This window comes from Mus caroli, chromosome 12 (genome assembly GCF_900094665.2).
Source record: "Mus caroli chromosome 12, CAROLI_EIJ_v1.1, whole genome shotgun sequence".
Lineage (NCBI taxonomy): Eukaryota > Metazoa > Chordata > Mammalia > Rodentia > Muridae > Mus > Mus caroli.
The window spans coordinates 104,062,266-104,085,765 of record NC_034581.1 but is presented as its reverse complement, the minus strand read 5'-3'; the positions used below and the strand labels follow the sequence as shown (position 1 = coordinate 104,085,765).

General features: G+C 42.6%; 1 long non-coding RNA gene and 2 other non-coding genes across 23 annotated transcripts in view; all 3 read right to left on the bottom strand.

Annotated features, from left to right (window-relative positions):
- LOC110306980 overlaps positions 1 to 23,500 on the bottom strand; it is a 63,414-nt gene that overhangs the window by 21,012 nt on the left and 18,902 nt on the right. For 11 of the 21 annotated variants that reach the window (XR_003838382.1, XR_002379341.2, XR_002379340.2 and 8 more), the window contains 4 exons: positions 18,652 to 18,827; positions 15,632 to 15,719; positions 10,918 to 10,992; positions 8,978 to 9,083 (listed from right to left, as the gene is read on the bottom strand). This is a non-coding gene — a long non-coding RNA (uncharacterized LOC110306980). Of the gene's footprint in view, positions 1 to 1,061; positions 1,126 to 3,444; positions 3,552 to 8,977; positions 9,084 to 10,917; positions 10,993 to 15,631; positions 15,720 to 17,765; positions 17,894 to 18,651; positions 18,828 to 23,500 lie in introns of those variants that run through there. The other 10 variants (XR_003838370.1, XR_003838381.1, XR_003838375.1 and 7 more) reach the window with 8 other exon arrangements.
- LOC115032826 lies at positions 2,676 to 2,750 on the bottom strand. The gene has a single exon (XR_003838487.1). It is a non-coding gene; the product is annotated as a small nucleolar RNA SNORD113/SNORD114 family (small nucleolar RNA).
- On the bottom strand, positions 5,298 to 5,368 carry LOC115032829. The gene has a single exon (XR_003838490.1). It is a non-coding gene; the product is annotated as a small nucleolar RNA SNORD113/SNORD114 family (small nucleolar RNA).

Here is a 23,500-nt window from a genome sequence, read left to right as displayed (position 1 = left end):
TCTATGTGTGTCTGTGAGTCTGTGTGTGTATATGTTTGTACATGTGTGTGTATTGTGTATTGTGTAGTCTGTGTGTCTGTGTGTGCCTGTCTGTCTGTACAGGTAAGAGGACAGCATGGCAAACTCTGCTCTTCTCTATGAGATTTCAGAGGTGGAATCTGGATCACCAGGCTTGCTCACAGGGCCTTTCCAAGGCTCTTGTGAACCATTCTATCTGCCCTATTTTTAAGGGTTTGCTTGTTTTGTTTTGTTGCTTTATTTTGTTTGTTTCAAGGCTAACTAACCATCTTTGCCAATTTTATTTTTTATCTTTTATTCATTAACATATTCTTTATGACTAATTTTATTACAGGAATGTGGGTTATGCCACGAATCCACAAAGATCGGGCTTTGGGGACTCCTCTCTATAGGATGCAGACACCAGTTTGCAATAGTCCTCAGATTTCATCAGGGTTTAATCACTGTCCTCGGTCAGAAACCCCATGCTCCTCATCATTGGCCTATGCTGGGTGTTTGCGTCATTCATTGACTGCTTGATTCACAATTAACAATGCACAGTCCCTAAAACAAGATCTTTGGGTTGGGGCTGTCTCTTCTCGGGATATTCAGACCACATTGCTTCCATTAGGGCACATGCTCCAAGGCACACTAGTGTCTCTGTCTTGGATCCAATCCACATCTAATTTTTGTGTGGTTCACTTTTATGTAATTCATCCAGATGTCAAATTTGGCTCCATCAAACATAATGAAGCTCTCCTATCCCATCTTCCACCTCAGAAATCCTCATAGACTCATGAGCTAGCATTTATATGGGGGCCTTCCCAAAGAACTACTGTTGCGGAGCAGAGCTCAACCACAATGCGAAAATTAACGCTAGAGTTCTGGGGACAAGGTAAATAACTATTTTTTTCTTCGAAAATCATATCTACTAGGCCAACTTGGATTAAACATGATTTTGTAAGTTAACTGTTTTAGGTAGGTGATAATTACCAATTTTGAAATTGATCAGCTAGCAGCCATAAACAAGACTCCAGACAGAGGCCATGAACTAAGGGCCTTACCTTTCCTCATCTATGCTCCTGACTCAGGACAATGGTTCCATAGGAAATAATTATATCAGGGGTCCTACATTCACCACAAGAGGGAAAAGAAGATTTAGAATTTAGTGGGTCACGTAGAACTATATAATAATAAAGTTTAGAGTTAATATCAAAGTTCTGATTTTTCAATGTGGTGAATGCCCAAGAGTAAGTCCTACAGCATTTACAACCATCTGTCAAGCAGGTGGATCATTAACACATGGCTAGTTTATGCACTTTGCTTTTCTTAATGACCAACAAACACCCAAGCAAATCTACTAACTACCGCTACTAATATACTCAATATGAAAGAGGATTGCAGACTCTATCCTATGTTACTTGGAATTAACAAGCACACTTGCTTTTTAGTAGGCAATAGCATGAGTTATCTTTGGCTTCTTGTACTACCTATTGCACAAATAGGTGTGTCTTCATTATTGTATGTACCTACTTCTTATTTATATACTAATACTCTTGAAATAAAAGATTACATAGCACTGAGCCAAAAATCCCAGGGGCAAGTTGGCTAAGTTTTTCAGACTTCTACACAAAGATAGTTTCTACAAAAAAGTAGTGTCAGTCTCTTACTGAGCAAATGACCTCAGACTTTACTCAGGTGTTGCCAAAGGTGTTGACTCAGACAGGGCCACCAACAGGCATCAGACACGCAGGTATGGCTGCCTATTCCTCAAAAACACTGTTGGGAGTTAGTGTAGCTGCTCATGGATTTATAAGTCATGATTACTTCATCAGCAGCCCTTTTCTTGTAGAACCAATGGTCTGCGTTGTTTATCTCCAAGGGCCACTGGTTAGAGACTGCCTTCTTCTTTTTTGTTTGTTTGGTTTTGGTTTTTCGAGACAGGGTCTCTCTGTATAGCTCTGGCCATCCTGGAACTCACTCTGTAGACCAGGCTGGCCTCGAACTTAGAAATCCGCCTGCCTCTGCCTCCCAAGTGCTAGGATTAAAGGCATGGGCCACTACGCCCAGCTGAGACTGGCTTCTTGTCAAGCCCTGTCTCATGATGGGTGCCTGTCTTTCCCTTAAGTCTGATGGAAAGCTACAAAGTAGGCTTGACAAGATTGCACACACCTGATGGAACTGACACTTGCTGTCCCCTACTGTACTTCTGCTATGAGGAGTCCACAGTGAGCTGTTTGATAGTGATGCTCTGTGGGACAAACATGGCTGAGGGATTCCAGGGCAGGAACAGGTGTGCTTAGGATGGTGCGTTTGAATTGAACTAGGAACAACTATGGGAGACCAGTTACGACATACGACAAAAACTTAATGACCATGTACCCCTAAACAAAATGGTTCTTAAGCCCCAACTGTTGAGTAGATTTAACAACCTTTGTCTCATTATACTCCTTTGTCATAATTGACTATTTTGTCCTCTTTTTTATTCATACTTTTTAAAGATCCACAGGCTAATTTCATTAGAAAAGTAAAACCCTAGCTGGGAATGACTGTAGCTTATTGGGCTCTGCCACGACCCACCTCACTGCTAGTATAGAAACAAAGAAACCAATGTATCCACACATCTATCAGTCAAGGACTCAGCCCACAAAGTGTTCCCTAAAGAAGGGATAGTTGTAAAAGACCTCAGAGTCATACACGGGTTTAGTCACAATATCTTAGTTCAGATCCCCCAAGTTCTCATCACTGATCCAGAAAAGCCTTCCTCCATCTCTCCTCTCGTGTTAAATCATTACTCCATAGGACACAACACAATACTCCAGGGGCAAAACTCTCCCTTTACTGAAGGCATCCATCTTCCTTAACCAAGGAGCTCATCTCTGAGACCTTCACCAGCACACAGAGCTCATCTCTGTCTGCTTTGACTGCTGCTCTGCTGGACCTTGCACTAAGTGAATCTGCCCTTGTCTAAAGACGTCTGATGGAAGATAATGAAGCCAGCATCTTCTACCACTTGTGACGCCCTCCTTATCAGCCAGGGCCACACTGATAGGCAAATCTTCAAATCAATGTGGTAGGAAATTAAAAACAACAGTAAACAGTTCTCACAATATCCTGGGTCAGATACCCTGTGGTACTCATCACTGGTCCAGACAAACCATCCTTCCTCCACACCTCCCTTCCGTGCCTTGTCGAGCCAATTCATTAGTCCATAGGACACAACACAATGTTCTAGAGGCAAAATCTCCTTTACAGGATATTGCCATTTTTTAAAGATCATTGCCACTACACCAAAATAGATGAATCTTTAAAAAAAAAAAAATGGGTCCTAGCACCTTCTCACCACCGGTCCATTCTTACAGACCTTAACTTATTGTTTGAAAGCTGTATCCTTTTGAGGTACTACTAAACATTCATGAACAAAGCATCCCAAAGGAGACCACGAACCTGGTATCTCACTCCCAACATCCTCTCTGTTCCTTATGTGTAGAGCTACCGTGTGTGATTTTGTTTCTTAGTAAAACTCAGTAAGTCAGCAGCTATCTGTGAGCATTCTATGGAAGAAAAATACACTTATCAAGATTTAGAAATTCAAAGAGAGCCTAGTTAGGTTTCTTTTTAATGAACTAGGGCTTCTCTGAGAAAATGTAAAAGACACTGTAGGATCTATTACCCCATAAGCCCTGTCAATATTAAAAATATAGCTATTCAAAATTCCCCCAAGCCGTGTCACTATTAAAAATATAGCAGCTATTCAAATACACCCCCCCACCCAGGTTCATATAGGCTATGACTCTCTTTTATTGGGCCGTCTTTAGATACTATTGGATAAATGGTCACCACTATTTAATGGTCTATCCTGACTGTAATCTCTGACATATACTTAAATTCCTATGTACATCCTATGAAACCTGAATGGCAGGTACAAGTAGCTTTGGTAGACAGAAGAAAGTTTCTTGAGTAAAGAGAAGAAAGTTTCAGACAAGAGAAAAATGTTGGTACCTAGGAGGAAACTAGACAAAGAAAGCAAATGAGAGCAAATGAAAAGAGAAAGAAAATAACAGAAATTAGAGGGGGAAAAAATCAATAAAATCGTAAATACAAAGCCATCTCCAGCCAGAAGCATGGGTGAGCTAACTGCAAGCCTTCACCACCCCCCCCCAACCTTCTACTCCTCCTCCCACTTCTTCCAGGATCCCCGCCCCCTTCTCCAAAAGATCACACAAGAGTTCCCCTCCTCCAATCTCCCTTCCCCCTACTCATCCCAGGAGCCAACTCTTTCCTTAGAAACCCATAGACTACTCTAGCCCAGGGAGCAGGCAGGCTGACTGCAGACTAACCCTCCTCCTCCTCTCTTTCAAATCCATGATCCCCATGGCTCTCCTTCATTTCTTTCCATGCACTTACAGATTTTGTTTCTTTATTATTTATCAATTTAATTTAAAAATATAATTTGAACTAAAACATCTCAATAGAAAAACAAACAAACAAACAAACAAACAAACAAACAAAACCAAAAACCAAAAAACCTGCTCCTTCCCCCATTCACTTCCCATAACAATGGTGGTTGTTTCCCCTCACAGTGAGACTCAGAACTTCAGACTTGCTGACTGGTCCCAGGGTCTATTTCTCAATTGTCATTCCCTCACTCACAAACAACAATAAAACCAACAGACAGTGACAACCCCAACAACAACAAACACAATATTGTGAGCAGTAAAACTATAACTGCCTCCTACCAGTGAGTGTCAGTGTCCCAGGGATGAACCACAGCTACCCTGTGCCCACTACATCACACTCTCTCCTTAGTAATGAAGATCAAGGCCATTAGTGGCCTGTGCAAATGTCTAGAAGTCAGATTTAATACACTTATGCTGGAATTGACTGTTTCAAATGTATCTACAAAAGTACATAAGTTAGGCAATTGCACAAGGAGGCCACATACAGCTATCTTTCTGCCCATGATCATTTAAATATGTATTAATTTAAATATTAGCCTAGCTTACTTACAGGGAAACAACACAGACTTATGGACATAAAAATCTTAGGAAAAAAATGTTTAGTTTCTAATTCCCAATAACATTACTGAAAATGTATTACTGAAGTTTATTCTTTTTACATATTTGTGTGTGTGTGTGTGTATGTGTATCTGCACACTCAGAGGAACACATGTGGAGATCAGAAGACAACTGCAAGAGTCAGTTCTCTTCTTTCACCAAGTGGGTCCAGGAGATTGAACTCAAGTGTTTGTCAGCAAGTAAGTGCCTTAAGGCACTGAGCCATCTCACCAGCCGCATCTAATGGACCTCAGAGCGACAGAGTTAATCACAATCATTGATTCAGACACCCCAGAATTCTCATCATTGGTCAGAGCATGGATGTCTTTGGTTTAGTTAGTCCTAACTTTGTGTATCAGGTCATTTATTAACTACTAATAAGTTCAATAAACATGAAATATGAATCTGAAAACAAGCTCCTGACACTCTACTGAGATGCATCTGATGGTTCACTCTGGGGAGCACCCTTACAAAGGTTCTGAGCACATGTGATAGCGCAGCTCCTTCACTTCAAGGAGTTTCTAAATAACTTTGTCTGAAATTTAAGGATAGTCCATGAGAACTATCCTTCAAGGAGGTGACTAACTTAGAGGTAGGTAACTAACTAACTTAGGGGTAGGTGACTAACTTAGAGGTAGTTAGTCAGCCTCTAAGAGATTGCAGGTGGGGGACCACGCCTTGTGGCACAAAAAGTCCTGGGTTACCTCTATTCACCTGGGATCACGGCTCACCATGTAAGCAGAGAGCCCTGAAGAAGTTTGTGCCTTAGGGAGATGGTTTGTGTGTTACACTAAGGAAGTGCCTAACTCTGCTCTTGCATTGATCTCTCTAGGGAAATTAACTACCACATCCCAAGGACACTCACTGAAGAAAGCACTTGTGGCAAAGTTGTGGTCCCCATCAGCAGCCAGCCATGAACATGAACCTTGCAGGCAGATCACCCATGCATAGACAAACAATCACATCACCTGTCATCTCACAAGCAAACTGATGAGAGATCACACATAGAAACTCCTGAGTTCTGGCTTTGTGGAAACGGTAAGAAAGAAACAATGTGCTTCATACTTTGAGCGATGACATCACTGGGTCACCACTCCAGCACATCTAGAGACTACAACAGTCACAACTGATCCTCCTATTTCTCACATCCTTGACATGGTAAATGTTTCAAATTTGGGGTTTTACACTCCAAGTTTTGTAATATTTCAGTAAATCCAGTGAACTATCCCAAAACGAGGTTCCAGGAAGAAACAAAGTCCACCCCCTATTCATCTCAGATTTAAGAACTTTTGTGGCTTTTCAGGTTAGAGGAGATAAAACTGTGCCACCAGGAACTGTTCTCTAGTCACAGCAAGGACATTAACAATGCCTTCTCCCTCAGACTGCATGTGCCCACCTCAGGGAGTGCATGGCCCAGATATTTACCATTGATGAAATGTGTAAATTGCTAATGACACCAAACAAATCCTAATACTGAAAAACCCAGAGAACAAATAAAAAGCCTCCATGATTAGCAGACTTCAGCTCTGCAAAATCATAATAACCACAAAGTCTGTGCTGGTCTGACAAGCATTCTTTTCTTTTATTCATATCCAGGCATCTATTCCCTTGGTGTAATTTAGGAATAAATAAGCTACCTACAGAATAAAGATAATGAGCCAGTCAGCTAATGTGTAAATTAGGGGACCTGAGATCGCTGTTGCAAGGTAGACCCTCAACAATGCACAGCGAGGTCCCTTGAAAAAGATAAATGAGATGAGGGTGTCTGTGGGTAGCAGCACAGACAGTCTTAATGGCTGCATTTATTTCTCTTGTGTGGGGTGGTGGATTTTAGTTTCTGTTGTATTAAAAATTAAAGAGTACATAAGTCATTACGTAAGAAAGAGAGTTATTCGGGAGTCAATAATGGGAATATAATAGCAACCAAGTCAGGATCAGTCACCCAATCTCTCATGAGCCAGTCTATTGAAGGATTTAAGCCTGTGGCTTCCATTCTCTGTAGAGTGTATGTTGTACTTCACAGAGCAAAAACACTTTCTATTCTTCACAGAGAGTATTGTACTTTACAGAGCGAGAATACCATGGTTGATGTAATTGTTCAGTAAAGATGAAAATGTTGGTTTCTCCCTGAGTGGTTAAGGGACTTTTTGTACTTCTAGAGTTCCTGTCTTTGGTGTAGGTGGTGTATCAGTAACTTATTTCTAAGGCATAGATAACCAACATATGAAGAAAATGACAAAATATAATCTAGGAACAGGCATAGAAATTAAAATTTCTAGTTAATACAACTCAACTTAAGTCCGTTAAAGATGGAGGGCTTTTATTTATCATTAATCAGTCTAAATTAATCAGATCTCTGGGCTGGCACAGTGACTCAGTGGTTAAAGGCACTGAGAGATCCACAACAACGAAGTTCTACTATGATATTACCACCACAGGAAGGAGCGGAAGGAAGAACTCTGGAAAACACGGTCCTTGGACCACCACACATGCATGGTAGCATATGTGCTTGGCCTCACAATCATAATAAAAGGAAAATTACCAGTGCACATTTCTGTTTTAAAAAACTTGCTTCCAACTGCCCCTGGATGTGCTCCCTGTAAGTAATTAACTGATGAGCTCATTCTTTCATTCATCTTTAGGGGTACATTAAAAAAAACTGATAGTGGACCAAACCATTAGCTACACACAGAGACCTGGGGATCAGAGATACAATTGAATGTTGTCTTTGGTGGACAGAATTAGATTGATAATGCTTATTATCATGTGTACAGAAGTCATCCGTGCTTGGGCTTTTTCCAACTAGACAATTATTCAAACAATCATTTTCATATAAATAATTTGTCTCTTGTCTAAATAAAACCAGCTGCCAGCTGCCCAACACAATTCAAACAGTAACATCATGGTTCATGACCCAGGACATGTCCTTCAGGGGAATGGTCAAGAAGACTTGATCTATGTGGAGAATGAAGCTCAGTGGGTCAGAAGATAGCAACAACGAATAATAATATTTGTTTCTTTTCATTCTTCTCTTTGCTTTTTAAAAATTTGCCATCTTTATTCATTCCTGGATCCGTCCCATTATAATACAAATCACAGATGTGGAGAGCTAAGACCAAGCTCTTTCAATATATCTACCTATGTTAGAAGCATGGCTTACAACAGGATGGTTTCTTGTTCTGACATACCTGTGAGTTATTTAAGCCTAACTCTTTGATTCACACATCTTAGAAAACTCGCTGCTCTATATACCTATTGATATACTTTCTCCCAGTGCTTGTTGCTTTATTCATTGATGTGTTTATATATATATATGTATGTATATATGAGATGAATTAATGAATCAAAATGCCTGAGAGCACCAAATACTGAATAACAGATCTATCTATCAAGTGTCCATTCTCCACAGAATCAGTAGTCACTTTCCCCCAATATCTGTGTACGTTTTCCACATTTAAATCATTCAGGGTTCTTATCTCCTACCATCTCTATAGTCTAAAGTTTGCCCTCTTTTGGCCTTAAAGAAGGTGCCATGGATGAGCAAAGGGCTCAACTAAAATTAACAAGTGACTTTTGTCATTGTCCTCTATCCTTTCTCATCAGGAAATTAATAACCTCTAAATGTTATCAGTGACAAGGTACATAAATAAATCACATTCAATAATATACAGAATAGAATAGTAAGCAACCCTGAAAACGAATGAGAAACTGCTTCTCTTCTTTTGGTGGATTTTCCTTAGTGCTAAATCATATTAATTATCAGGCCTCAGTATGATGATATTCCTATCACTGCCTAACACTGGCATTTGTAAGTTTTGCTTATGAATTATATCCATTTTTTTTAACCTTAGAAAAATGCAAGCAACACCCACTCATGAGTCAACTCCCCAAGCCAAGAACATACAGCCGAAGCTATTACTCACAGAAATCTCTTCTTCCCTTACCCACACAGGTGAAAGCCAGGGCCTTTGGCACGTCGGGATGAGTCAGTTGGTAGGCAAGCACCCACAGGATGCAATCGAGCACAAACTCTCAAAAGAAAAAAAAGGAGCCTATGGTTAGATTCAGCAGTGTGTACTTATCTCACTAACACTGGGGTTCAAAGGACGGTTTCAAACATGTCTACCAAATATTCGAGCAATACTCTGTCCCCATTACCCACATTCTTCCTATCCCCATACAGGTGTCCCTTGTTTGTTTGTTTGTTTGTTTTTAAAGATTCCACATATGAGAAAAAAAATGATGCCCGACTTGCTTCTATTCCACTACATACTTATAAAATTGTTCATTTCTGTAATTGGTCCTCTCTTCCTCCTACCACGCCAAAATTGTCTATGGGGGACACTTTAATCCACCTATGTATGTGTGTCTGTATGCCTATTGGTCTAACGTGGCCTGGAGGTGCAGCAGGTTTTATTGGTATAGCATAGGAGAACGTAGCATTAAAAAGAGGGAGTCAGAGGCAGGCACATATCTGAGTTTGAGGCCAGCCTGGTATACAGAGTGAGTTCCCAGGACAGCCAGGGCTATACAGAGAAACCCTGTCTCAAAAAACCCTTAAAAAAAAAAAAAAGAGTGACTAACAACTATTGCTTCATATCGTGATGTCCTAACTGACCCATAGGTAACAATGAACATTTTCCTCCCACATTCCTACAGGTGCCACTGGGGGCCAAGAGCCAGAGGCCACACTGGCTTCCATTTGCACCCCCCGCCCCAGAAGCTGCCAATTATGTGTATTTCTAATAGACATCAGTTTACGGTTGAATCAAAAGTATTGAAGCGTAAGCCTCAGAACCGCTCATTACTGATTCACGCTCAATGCGTTTGCCTCATTTATTTATCTGTATGTTACCGACTGTTTCTGCATAATTTACTGATTTTTTTCTTCATTCAGAGTTTCTCTGATTGAAAATCTTAGTGCCCATGAATCACAGAAATCCAAAAAACAAAATCTTTTTGCTCTTGTCCTGCTCATGTTCACAGAGCAGGTAAATAAGGTGCCATATTAATTGGACCTAAGGCCCAGGTATATAAATTACCCGATCACAATCACATTGCTTCTTCCCACACTGCTATTCATTCAATGGAGCAAGAGGGTACCTAACAGACTGCACAGCTGGAGAGCCACAGACCACATTGAGGACCCTGCTAAGTTACTCAGATCTCTACTGGATGGGCTAGCATCACATAAAGACAGAATAGCCTTTGAGAAGACTGTGTGGACAAATGTGACAGCCCTCAGACTTATCTCTAGAGGACCTGGGTTAGGCTAAAACCAGTCACTCTGAAACCCACCAACAGCTGACACCTGGCAGCTTGATTCATTTTGTTCTTGGTTTGCTTTTATAACTGAAAGATAAAATTGTGCACATTAAGTGTGCACATGATGTTTTCAAGGACTTAAACACCACAAAATGACTAATTTCTAGCTAGCTAATATCTGCACTATGTGATTGTCACATCTGTGCTAAAAACACTTCACATCTTCTCCAATCATGGCATCCTTTTAATGCGCCTTTTAGGTTTTTGTTTTGCTTTGTCTGGTTTTGCCTACAGCTATTTGGTTTTGGTTTGGAGTCTGTTCTCTCTCTCTCTCTCTCTCTCTCTCTCTCTCTCTCTCTCTCTCTCTCTCTCTCAGATAAGATCCCAATATGCAGCCCAGGACAGCTCTAAACTCATACCAATCCTCCTGCCTCAGTCTCCCCAGTACTAGAATAAGAAGAGCGAGCCATCAGCCATCGTTCCTGCCTAACCTTTTCTTTTATGCCTGTTGGTAGATGTTATTCATCCTTTTGAGGTGAACCTACCCACGCATGGCACAAATGACTCAACACACTAGGACCCCAAACATTGAACTTACCCAAGTCCTTTTACTCCTGGCCCCAAAAGCTTCAGCCTCAGACAGTGACCATCCATCAGGTACACAGCATTGAATCTGTGGGTTAAAAAAATTTTTAGTAAGTGGCAATAATATTTATCAAAAGGGTGCCAAACATTTTAGAAACAATTAGCATGATTTGTATAAATTTTGGAAAATTTGAATTTTAAAAACTATAGGTTTCAGGAAATTCAGGAGCAATACCGGCTTGGCCCTCAATCTGATAGCTTTTAATCCACAATCTATAAAACACATACACATAATTATCCAAAGAGGAGTTCATATCTTATTTATTGGCTTCTTCCATTAGTAATTTATGTAATTTTATTTATAACTCCCTTAGACACAGATCCTATAATACAATGTATCTATAGTGTATGAAAGTATTATATATAATATGTATTATATATAAAGTACATATGTATGGGTAGAATATAATATGAAGAAAGGAGGAAAAGATTGCAGAGTAAAAAAGCCCATACTAATGGGTTCGTGTGAGTGATTTTAATACTCTCAATAATCTAGCACGGCTTCAATACAAAGTAAGTCCTGAAAGGGGCAGTATCCACATACACTTCCATGAGGAATATGTTATATGTTACCTTCCTGGAAGATCTGAATATGAAATGAAGTTACATTGTTTGGATGTTCTTGTAGGCTGTAGCTCTTTGTAACTACAAGAAAATATAATGTGCTTTGTTCTTTAAACATGCAATTTCGATGTATGCTTAAGAATAATCATAATTTTGAAATTGCTGAGAACTCTGACACATTGTCCTGAATCTCAAAGAATTCTATGCCAGGAATTTGAAAACAAAGAAAGCTGCTTAACTCTCTTTGTTTGTTTGTTTACCTCTATGTCACAATTCTAAAATGTATCATTGTGGCTGAGTAAATGATGTAATAAATAAGTAGATACATCTTATCCATCTAGACACTTAATCAAGAAGTGATAGCTACATTAGGAACTTTACATGGAGATAGCATCGCATTTGAAATAATGTGCACCTGTTTAGTGGTCACTCTATTGGATAGTGTGTGCCTGTGGGCTAACTTCCCAAAGAAATTGGTATTTCTTTACATAATCTCCCTCCTCCCCCACCCGCTCCACCTCCCCCTCAGCTTTTCCTATATTCTCTCTTCCTCCCTCCCTCTCTCCCAAATCTCTATTTAGTCTATGCTAACCTTGAACACACATTCTTTCCTTCCACTTCAGCTTTCTTGCTGATAATCCTAGTATATACCACGACACGAATATTCTTTTTGTTTGTTTTCATTTCTCTATTGTTTGTTTCTTTCTTTTAGGGGGCGTGGAGAATGTCTCTCCTTTTAGCCCAGGATAACCTCAAAGTCTCAAAAGCTCTAGGAGTACAGGCATGAGCCCATGCTAGGCTCACAGGGAACACTGTTGACGCTAGAGGTACCCCACACTCATCACTAACTTATCTTCATTCCCCCTCCCCCACTCCCCACCCCTGATCCCTTCATTTGTTTGGGATTCGCAGTTGATCACACAAGCTATTCTGAACATCTTCACTGGATTAGTCAACCATGGTGCCAAAGTAATGTGAATGACTGAATGCTAAGCAATACAGTGGGCTTAGTATCGGTTACTGGAGTGAGGTTGTGTTGAAGTGGACATTCATTCATTTATGGATTGCATTCTGTTGCTCTGAGTTAGTCAGAAATTATACTGTCATCGTTGTGGTACAGGTAGACTGAAGTCTTGCATTTTGTTGGATTGGCGATGAAACCTAGGGCGCCCCACATTCCAGGCAAATATTCATTCGGTGAGCTACATTCCTGACCCGTTAGAATTCACGGCTCATTTGTTGAGACCATGTGATAATATATAGAATACACTCAAAAGACAATTAACATGCCCTTAACAAGTTTGACAATACCTTTTTGATTCTTGCCCACTAAAATACATAAATCTTCAATATTAGAGACAAGTTCACATAGACTATGGGGTATGAAGTCATGGAAATATTGAAAAGTTAAAAAAAATACATGAATTAGATACAAAATTCAGCTGTGCAGCACTATATTAATTATAATAATTCTTTGTAGCAATTCAGCTATTAGCTTACAATTAATAATCATTCGTTTAAATTATGTGTTTATTTATTCATGCACAGTATTTCTAAAGCCCCCTCCCCATGAGACAATTACCTAATACAACTAGGGGAAAGCCATTAGCCATATTGGGTTATTTAAATTTAAATTAATAAAGAATTGAGAAAAAGAACATTTTCAGTCCTTACATCAAGTATTCAACAGTTCTATGAAGCTAAATTCAACCACTTCAGAATGTCAATCACAGACATTCTCCTCTCTGCACAAAGATCCAAGAGACACAAGTAGGGTCTGCTCTTTATCCCTGTAATGGGAGAGTACTTTTCTTAATGAGCCTAACTGGACTAGTCAGGAGCTGGAGACACAGCCCCAGCATCTGCAGCTCACACTGCCTCTCTTCCATTTGATTTGATCATTTCTCTGTTTTAAAAGATTCATTTTGTCTAGTGTGTGTGTGTGTGTGTGCATGTATGTGTGCATTCTTGTGGTTCCCTTGGAGACCAAAAAAGTGATCTCAGCCCCCTGAAACTGGAATTACAGGTAATTGTGAGCTGCCTGACACAGGGGAGCTGGGAGCTGGGATATGCAATCTGCACCACTAAGCAATCTCTCGAGCCCTAAGATTTCATTGTGTCTAAGGAAATGTTAGCAACAAGGTTCACCAATGCAAGTAGCATCTGAGACTTCCTACTTGGCCAAGGCCTTTCATCTCTTTCTTCTCACTCCTCACTCAAAGAATAAACAGCCTAGGACTTCAGTATTGGTCAAAAGTTTAACAAATCATGCAGCAATCACAAGAAAACCCAGAACAGCTGGAGAACAGAACGGAATGAGCAGGCTGTTGCTTCAGTGGTTAGGACGACATTACTAAATTCAACTCCTTTCACACCGCTCCTTACCAGTCCATGTTTTGGGTTTTCAATTCTTTTGTGCCTTGGTGTAATTATTTACATTGAATACTAAAATTACCATCCAACGCAGCACTGTGTTTGCATGGTTATAAATGTCTCGACTAATTCCCTAATCAACATACTTTAAAGGACCTTTGATGTTCATAATTAGGACCACAATACAAGGGTATTAAGTGGTTTATCTTCTTTTAATGTGGTCTACAGGGCTCTATCAAGAAAATATCTATGAAATCTAGCCATGCCATGATGGGATACTTTGAGGACACTTTTCAGTGTGCCTTTCATGGGGCAATTCTATGTCCTGGAAGACCTAGGGATGCTCAATTGCATCACCCATGACTAAGTATCCTTCCTGAGATGTTGACAGATACCATAAAGTCTTAGCGAGCACATAGCTGTGTCAATGTGTCTATGTGTCATTTGCTTGCTAAGATTGTGAAATATGAAGACAGGGACTACAGGTTAAGAGCATTGGTTGCTCTTCCAAAAGACCTGGATTCAGTTCTAAGCACCTATGTAGTGGTTCACAAATATTAATTACTCCATTTTAGGAACCAAATACCCTCTACTGACTTCCATGGGCAACAAGCATCATGTGGCACATGTACATAGATTCAGACAAAAAACTTGTGCAAAGAAAATACATTTTAAAATTGTTTGTAAACATGAATACTCTCACTTATCCTTTATGTACCTTTTGTCTCCAAATAAGAGTCCTAATCCCCACAAATATTACAGGACTAAATAAATCACCATATACCCACTCTGTAATAGAAAGAAGTTATTGGGAACCTATGATCTGAGACTCATACCTGAATGGGATTAATTGGTAGTAAGCTTAATCATTTTACAATATTAGCCTTAATGGCCTAGGGGTGGACCAGTCAGGTTTTGTTTTTACATTCAGGAGCTACCAATTGTATCCTTGCATATAGACAGCTGTACCATTACTGAAATGGTGTGTTTGATACATAAGCACATGTCTAGATTAGAAGCATAGGTCTTTAGCCCATTCATTTTGTTTTATAAGGGCATCAAATTTTAAGTATCTCATGAAGATGCATAAACACTCCACCCTGAGAACGATAAAATAATATGCAACACTTAACATATGACACACATATGCCACATGGGTGTATGCACATAAGCATATGCATACTTCTTTTGGGTGGTGTGCTCACTCTGTGCAGGTGTGTATGTGTCCATACATATTAAGTCCAGAGATCAAACTTGAAAGTTGTTCCCTAGGCACCATCTGTGACATACAGTATCATGGACCTAGAACACACCATGTAGGGTAATCTGTCTGGCCAGAGAACCTAAGAGGTCTTCCTATCTCTACCTCCTCACGACTGAGACTCTAAGAATGCCACCATGACCAGTTTCTTATATATGGCCACCAGATCAACTGCAGGCCCATTTGCTTATAAGGCAAGCACTTGAACAATTGAGCTATCATCCAAGCATAAGAAATTCCCTTCTTCTTTGATATTTTTCCCATACGAAACAGCCTACTATATTACTTCTAATTCGGTAATTATTATGCCTAATTGGATTAATTACCCTCGGTTCATGACAGTCTCCTCACTGACTAGTGCTTTGGCCATCTTTGGTTTTATTTACAAACTCAATCATGTTTAATAATGCAATAAACACCCATCAGCCAACTACCCAAGTTCAAAATAACAAAACTATCCATTACTCACATTGTTGGCCCATGGCTCATTGCCCACAGCGGTCACTGCCAAGGTCTCTACCAGCAGGCTAGTCTCCATTCACATTAGGGCCGCCATTCTGTGGAACACAAGGCAGATATTTTAAAAGGACGAAGTACAAACACTTGCTTCAAAGCCATTAGTGAGCAGGGCAGATTATCTTAATCTAGGATCATCTTACAGACCCAAGCACATATTCATTCATTCATAAATTCATTCATTCATTTATCATTTCTTATCATTATAATGAATATGTACAAATTCACTATCCAAAAAAAACCCCAACCCCAAAGCAGTTCTTTTTTATAAACATTGATCCTATACGTCCTGACCACAAAGGAAACAACAGACCCTTTTTGAAACAGACCCAGTACAGAGTAGGAGACCCAGCCATCTTTGATTACAGATACAATCTCATCATCATTGCCTATTTGGTCTTCCCATTGTTTTCATACATTTTAAATACAATAAATACAGATGAGCCTAGTTCGAATCTCGCCACATCTTAGTACATAGAGGTAAAATAGAAGTTTTTAAAAGGCTACAATTATACATCAACGAATAAAAATTAACCTTTTGGTCAAAAAACATTTTTAGTGGCCCACTCCTGGGCTCCTGTCATCTGGCCATTATTTACTGACTCATTTAATTCCTCTTTTACTGCAGACCAAATTCAGTTGAAGAAGGCAAACAGAGCAGTACCCCTGACAGTTCTGCTCACCCAGGGGCCATCTTACTCACAGCCTAAGGCTGTGGTTGGTCTCTCAATAACTTCACACAAACTCAGAGTGGAAGGGCAGTTGGTAGAGGTCAGTGGGCGTGAGGAACAGGAGTGGGTCAGACAATACAACTCGCATTCGTAAGAATATTAAGTTCTCAGTGGGTAACGTACGTACAGAGAGGCAATTCTAGTCAACAGTGACGTATATTGACAATTAACACAGAGGGTCTAAGATATTCTCCTCCCACATATAAGCATTACAGTGTGGGGTACTAGGCACAAAACATCAGAGCTTAAATACATACATTTTTATTTGTCAATTAAACCAACAGGACAGAAAAAAAAATACCTCTTCGGGTCCACCAATGAGGCTCTTTAATTTTATGCACAATGAATTTAAATCATGCATAATTTCTTTTATACATAAGTTTACACTATTCCTTATTACTTCCTGAAGGGAGACCTCTCAGGCCTGCTACCTATCCAAAGTGGCCACATGAAGGCACAGAATGGCAGGAAATGGCTGCTGGACCCTTTTTCTCATAAATGTCAGGTTAGCAGGCCTGGGTCAATCTTGGTAGTTTATTTGAAGGTCTCATGGCTGATGGATCCAAGGCATGAGGACAGTCTTTCTTGTTCTTTTCTAATTTTTAATATAACATGAGCAGCCCAATTCCCCTCTGAGTTCTCTTTACATGTTAGCCCCTTGTGCTGAGTTAACACATCTCATGGTTCACAGCCCACAATTGTCCTCAGGCCTTATCTGGGTCTTATTAATTAGTATTTGAACCACTTAGGACTAACCACGCATGGCCCCCACCCCTTTTGCCCCCACTGTCCTGCTGGCCACACAAATGTTTTTAACAATAGCTTGTCCCTCCCCCTTTGATACACATAGCATGGAAACAGATGTGTGTCCTTGAAATCGGTTTTTCAAGAGCCCATGGTCTGCTGAAGATACACAGCTTGATAAGTCCATTTGACATCTGGTGACAGGGCTCGAACCCAGGTCCTCACACACATTGGCTGCTTCTACCTCTGGTCACAGTCATGAGGCTAGCATAGCCTACAAAAATACCCACACGATGATACCCACCCCCAAACTCAGCCTTCAATTCTAACTTGCTGGGTGACATCTATATCAATTGAGAAGCCTCTCTGTGCTCTGTTCCAATCTACCAAACATCCACGCCTCTGATCCCTTACCAAAGTTAATCCTTTCCTTCAAAGCCAGGCAGAAGCCCTCCCACCGTGTCTCTAAGCCCCTTTCACAAATCTTTGCCCCCCGCAGCAGCAGCAGCAGCAGCAGCAGCAGCAGCACCCGAGCGATGGTGACAGACAGACAGACAAACCAGGTTCCACCCCAGCAGGCACTCATGAGCTGTGTAACTGCAGAGACGTGACCTGGTCTCTCCGTCTTAGGCCCCGGACTCGTAGGATTTGTAGACTGAGAACAGCAGCACCTTCCTGGGTCCAACAGGCTGAAGGACTACCGACCGACCGACCAACCGATGGACCAGGCAGACTGAAGGATAGACTGACAAACTGACTGATCTTCAAAGCCACACCCACCCTTTGCATACCCACACAGCTCCACCCATCCCACACAACTATCTGCTCAACAGGTCTCCTAAAAATTAGACAGTCAAACTCGCTCTATGCTCTGACCTTGGCCCAGACATCACCGGGAGCTGTTCCTTTGTGATCAAGATATCATAGTTTTTTAAAAAAAAAAAAGAATCCACCCACAGGGACTCACTTCTGAAAACTGAACCACACTGCAGGGAGTCTGTGCTGTCAGATCGCTGGTTTTACTTTGGTTTTCTTTAGAGGTCTCCTGAAGACCTGGCTGGCCTGAGGATGGTTTTGAAATCGTGACCCCTCCTGCTTCCACCTCTTGAGTGCAAGGTTCAGAGCACCCAGTATTATATATACAGTGCTGGGGGTTTCGAACCCAATGCTTCCTGAACACTAAGCAAGCACTCTCAACTGAGTTACACTCCCCCCAGCCCCATACTGCCATGAAACTCTCCCGGTTGCATTTTGCTCCCCTATAAGTGGAAGGAAGCTCCCGGTTACCAAGCCAAGCCAGTTAGTTCTCTGAGCTGCTCCCAGCACGGGGGGCGGGGGGGGCTCAGGTGGCAAGCAAAGGAGCCCCCTGTGGGCCCCCAGCCACAGGCATTGTTTGTCCTGCACCCAGCACGGACTGCTCAGCACACATTTTCGTTCCCACAACAGTCCTGTCAATTAGTCATAATTAACCAATAGTTACTGAATGCAGACACTGTACCGAGCACCGTGCAGCCCGCTGTGTGCAGCCCGCTGTGCACACCACACACACACACACACATGGACATTCCTCGGGTGTGGAGACGACAGGGCAGCAGACATCCTCCCTCCCATTCTGAAGTGGGCGTTAGGTCTAGATGCTGAGAACAAGGGAAAATCCTGTGAGGACGACCAGCCCTGTGGGGAAAGCCAGGAAAAAAGAACACTCAGACCGAATAAACACAAGGTATGGGCTGACATAGTAACATTTGGGGTTGGGGGGCCCCGGGCTGTGGCAGAGCAGCTATCAGGGGAGACAGCCTCACTCAGGTGGTGAGATTTGGATGAAGATGAGAAGTCCTAATTTATGCTTTGACAAATTGAGCCTCAGAGATGTTAAGTGACTTGCTGGTCGTCACACAGCAGGGAGGAAGCAGAACCAGGCTGTAAATACACCATGTGGGTGAGGAGTCTTAGCGAAGGTATTAAGCCCCATCTCAGTAGTTATAATGATTATATGGACACTAAAATGATTACTTTTAAAAATACCTTTTGGGGGCAAAAGCAGTTCATGTACCCCAAGCTGGCTTTGAATTTGCTACATAGTCAAGGGTGAACTTGAACATCTGTCCCTCCTGCTTCTGCCTCCCAGTTTTCCATGGTGCTGGGAGGCAAACTCAGAGCTTTATGGATTCTAGGTAACTATTCTACCAACTGAACTGCATCCCAGGCTCCTTTTCTGGATTATATGGGTTCAGTTCACATAATTTATTTTTGTTATTTTAAACTGCACTTAGGTAGGCTTGCAGTAGTTAGAGAATTGAGAAGAGGGTGTAGAATCTATACGGGGCTGGTAGAGCCTGAGATGAGATTTTGGAACTAAACTTGGGTCCTCTGGAAAAGTAGGAAACTGTACCATTCTCTTAGCCCCTCAAGTCACTTTAAATGCCAGTTCCTGTGACCAGGCAATGGGATTCATGCCTTTGATCCCAGCACCCAGGAAGTAGAGGCAGGTGGATCTCTGTGACTTTGAGGCCAGGATGCTCTACCCAGTTCCAGGACAGCCAGCTATAAACAGCAAGACCCTGTCTCAAAATAAAAAGGTGCTCTTTTGCATTTCCAGGCTAAAATTGGGTAAACTGAGCCATTCAGGTTGATGTGCATACAGAATGCTCATTGACAGACCCTGACAGATCCTGGCACCTCCAGATGCAGCTTTTCAAACGCTACCTGCCAAAGCTAAGCCAGTTGTGCAGAGGGGCCATTCTCAGAGTCTCCCCTTGCCTTGCAACCCCTCCGGGCTGAGGAGCCTCTCCTTACACCTGCTACATTAGCATTCAGTCAGAATAGAAAATGCAGGAAAACTAGCTCAATTTTCCCTCAGGATGCCAGAGTGCGTGTGGCCCCTGCTTGCGTGATAATTACAGATAGAACGCACTTTGAGAAGATGCTGCTTAGAAAATAAACTACAATTCGATTGGATAAGAAGTTTAGCCCCCAAAGGGGGCCCCTGACAGCAGGGAGAATTAAGGAACACAGATTTTTTTTTTCCAGGCATGGTCACAGAGGAAGGAAATCTGTCAGAGTGTGGGTTTAGATGGAAAAAAAAAATAGGCTGGGTCTGTATCAGCCCCCTGGATGACGTTGGGGACAGTCTTTTATCATCTCTAAGCCTCTGCTTCGTCCCCCTTTTGATTGACAGTGGAAAATACCATCATGGAGGGTGGCTGTGATGATCTAGCATAATAAAAGAACACGAAGTTCAAGAGGAGGGCTGAGCGTGAGGCCAGGGCTCTGGGCTTAGTCATCCAGGAGAGCTGTGGAGAGGCAGCAGCCTGCTGTTCCTCAGCACACACACACGTGAGAGGAGCAGAGACGGAGAGCTGCCAGAGAGCTGCTGCAGAGCAAGAGCTGGGACTGGGTCCTAGTGACCGGGTCAAGGGGTCACCTGTTATCTCAGAAACACCTGAGATAATTGATACAGTCAGAAAGTGAGCAGAAGGCAAGGGTTTCCCAAGCAGTTAACTAGAAAAAAATACTCTTGGAAGAGCCGGGAAGCCTTTGATCTTGGTGAGAAACTGTTTATTTACTTTATTTCATCCATCTGTCTGTCTCCCATCCACAGGGAAGCTTTCTGACCTGTGCTTCACCATGTACCATCTCTCCGGCATTTATCATCCATACAGCTGCCTCCCTGCACAGCTCATACATCCTCACACAGAAACCCATCCATCAGAACGACCCTCCATCCTTCCCCTGTCTCTATTTTGCAAAGGAGTCAGACAAACCTGGGCTGCAGCCCTGGGTTCTGCTAACTAGCTGATCTTGAGAAAAATGCTTGACCCCTTCTCATCCCCTTGTCTGTAAAATAATGAGCAACCAGATGTAGTGGGGCTGGGAACTAAAAGGGGGGTGGGCAGAATAGTGTTTTGGTCTAAGCAAATTGTTGTGAAATGTTCACTCGCTGCGTTTCTGCTACTGGGCTGGGAGGGATGCAGGGAGAAAAGCCGCTGCACTTTGCACAGCATGTGGAAAATGATATTTTAGAATCACCTGGGCTGGGATATTTCGGCTGTGGCCAGAGCATCTTGGGGAGTGGTCTGCCCTGGTCCTGGACACATAGCAGATAGTGCCATCTAGTGGAACAGCACCCTGTGGGGGTCCCGGACCTAGCCCCCGGGAGTGCAGGCGACCCCGAGGTGGCTAAATCACTCAGGGGCCCTGGCCTGCCAGGAGCCTTTTGTTTTGTGGATGATGGCCAGCTCTCTCTTGTCTATCCAGTCCAACTCCTTTAGAGGTTTCCGGGAAAAACATAATTCAAGTAACAGCTGTTGGCTGCCCGTGTCTGCTTTCCGTTTGAAATGAGGCTGGGGGATGCGTGTGTACCTGTCTCTAATTTGCCTGGTGGCCCTGGGAGGCTCTGAGAATTGGCTCCGTTTTCAGGGAGAAAAACCGAGGCTCACTGAGATTGTATTTGGTATAAAGCCCTGCGTTTCAGGCTGTACTTACCTTAGAGCACCCCCACAGTCCCCTTGAAAGTGCAGGAAGCACTTTGGACAGAAATCTGAATAAGCCAATCATAAAAGTAATTTATGAGTTCATCAGGCAGATTTGGACACTGCATAGAGGTTAGATGGCAGAAAGGAAAAGCTGTTAATTTCTTAATTGTGGTAATGGCATCCCACGTATTTTTATTTTACAGATTGTGGCAATGGATATCTTTATGTTTTTTTTTTTTTTTAAGGAAAACAGCTTTGCTTAGAGATAAATATTCTGAGATACACAGAAGAGACAATATGATCTCTAGAATTAGCTTTGAACCAGTGCAAAAGATGAAGGCTTTAACAGGGGGAGGGAGGGGGTGTCCAGGGCTCACATGAAGCAGGGGTGTGTGTGAATTTGATGGGCACTACATCTGGAAGATGAAATACAGGTTAAAACTGTGCTGTTTAAGAACACATTGTTTTATCCGTTTGTGGTGTCTGGGACAAAAAAAAGCATAATAAAGTCTGACTTTCTTTTTAATCAACAAGTGAAAAATGGAGTACAGAGGTGCCGACGGCGTCCAGAGAAACACTTAACAGCTCAGAGGGGGCTTTGGGTGCTCAATAAAAGAAACACAGCATCCTGAGGCTGGTTTACAAGGATCTGAAACAGCATGGGACCGAAGAAACACTCCCTGCAAACTGGGTGAACTGAAGGGAAAGTGTTGGGGGGCACTCTAGAAACAGACACCCACCAGATGCACACCATCTACTCCCTGATGGGACTTCCAGCACCGCCAGACCCTCCCCACCCCCGGCCCCGAGCTGTAAAGACCCCGCAGCAGCATCTTTCCTTAGGGCAAAACCAGCAACCTGTGTGTCTTTCTGCTGGGACACTGTGCCAATTTAGTTAAGAGAACAGCACTGTCACCTGTCACACACATTGAATAACCGGCTCAGTCACACTGTCTAGTTTTCGTTTTGTTTTTTTTTTTAATTAAGCCTTGCTCGAAAGGTAAGAATTGATGCTTTCCCCCTAACGCTGTTTGCAGGCTGCAAACAGCCGCCCCGCCTCCGCTGCTCTCAGCCCCCCTCGCTTTGCGCTCAGTCACAGGACGGCAAACTGACTCACCTTGAGACCCCAAGACCTGCTGGTCCACTAACCCCTTATGACTCTCCACCGTTCCCAGAGCCCACACTTTTCTGGCCCTCCTGCAAAAGCCACAGGCTCATCTTCACTCTTCCCTTGGGTTTCCTGGGATCCTGGCCACTTCGCACTGCCTGCAAGCCCTCTCCTTCATCTTTCGTTCCTCACTGTGGGAAGCAGACATCGGACAGCTCCGACCCTCAGCTGCTCGCCCGCTGCAGCTCCTGCTGCACTGCAGCACAGTCTCTGTGGGAGAGGTGCAGCCTGAAGCCACCCCGGGACACTGTCGCCCCCCGCCCGCCCGCCCGCCTGCCTGCCTGCGTCCTCTGCATCTGCTGCAATTAAAAGCGCTGCCACAGAAAGCCAAAGCGTAGGTCCCTCTTCATGTCTCCCCCCTCCTCATTTGGGAACGCAAAAACTGTAGCCCAGGCAGCCCCCTTGTGGCACTTGGGGGCGCCACAGACTCTTGGCTGCTGTTTAAAGATTTCCGACCATTTCCACTGCACCGTGAGTTGGCACAAATCTTAAGTGGCCCAACTCCTATCCGATGCAGAACTCTGCTTTCTGTTCCTTTTTTAGAGTCCCCTCTCTACTCCCCTATCCCCATCCACATCCACACCTCCCTCTGAAGGAAGTCGCCTGAGTTCTCCTGTTGAATACAGCTCTGACAAGCAGACAGGTGTCTGGCAACCGTAGCAATAACCAGGAAAGTTTGTGGGAGAAGGCTGTCTCTTTGAATG